Source organism: Lucilia cuprina, chromosome 2, assembly GCF_022045245.1.
Source record: "Lucilia cuprina isolate Lc7/37 chromosome 2, ASM2204524v1, whole genome shotgun sequence".
In the NCBI taxonomy this organism is placed as follows: Eukaryota; Metazoa; Arthropoda; class Insecta; order Diptera; family Calliphoridae; genus Lucilia; species Lucilia cuprina.
Genome location: NC_060950.1, coordinates 10,378,696 through 10,379,770, shown reverse-complemented (window position 1 = coordinate 10,379,770; position 1,075 = coordinate 10,378,696).

Genomic DNA, 1,075 nt, shown 5'->3' with positions numbered 1-1,075 from the left:
AGTTCTAGTTCAGTTCTAGTTCAGTTCTAGTTCAGTTCTAGTTCAGTTCTAGTTCAGTTCTAGTTCAGTTCTAGTTCAGTTCTAGTTCAGTTCAGATCTAGTTCAGTTTTAGTTCAATTCTAGTTCAGTTCTAGCTGCAAATTTTTCCTACTTCAGTTTTAATTCATTTCTAGTTTAGATATTTTTTAATCTATTGCATTAGTTTAGTTTATTCAAACTAGACACTTAAGTGATCTGTGTTTGTAATTAGTAGCTATAATGCATTTGGAATAATACAAATAGCAAACTTATTAAATGAAAAATGTGAATCACCAATTTTGTTAAGTACTTTTGCAACAAATGGCCATCTTGGATTTTTGTAACCACAATGTTTTCCTTTAAATGCAGTAATCTATTTTTTTAGGATAAACTATATTTATATTTTTAAATTTATTTCATAGAAGTTTTCTAACAAATTCGAACCGAAATTTTAAAATAAGATCATAAAAGAAATGGGCATTAAGTTTCTGACTTTGTTTTTCTACACCCTACTTAAAATTGTTAAAAGTACATACTACATATGTATGTATACAAATGTTTAAAGTTATTTTATTGTATAAATTTATTTACACATACAAGTTTAGTGTTGCTGGTCAGTCGATACTTAAGAAATGTGAATTCTATTTTAACAAACATACTCATACCTACTACATCCTCTATTATTTTTAATGGACTTTAGCATCAATCTATAAAATATATACGTTAATTTATCGTTTAAGTAAACAAAAGACTTTTATTATTAAAAAAAAAGTAATAAAAATTGTAAGCTTCGTTACTTTTTAAGTTTTATTTTCATTATTGCATCTAAAATGTTTTTCTTTTTGTTAATTCAAAACTTTTTGTTTTGAATTGCAACAGTTCAAATCAATTTAATGTTGTTTTAAACTTATATTTTACTTTTTGTTTTCATTCGTATATTAAATTAAAAATTTTATCTTATCATTTGTTTTAGCAATAAATTAAAAGGTTATAAACAGTATTATAAATGTTTTTTTCTAGTTTTTTCTCTTTTTTTTTTTTTTTTTTTTTTTTTTTT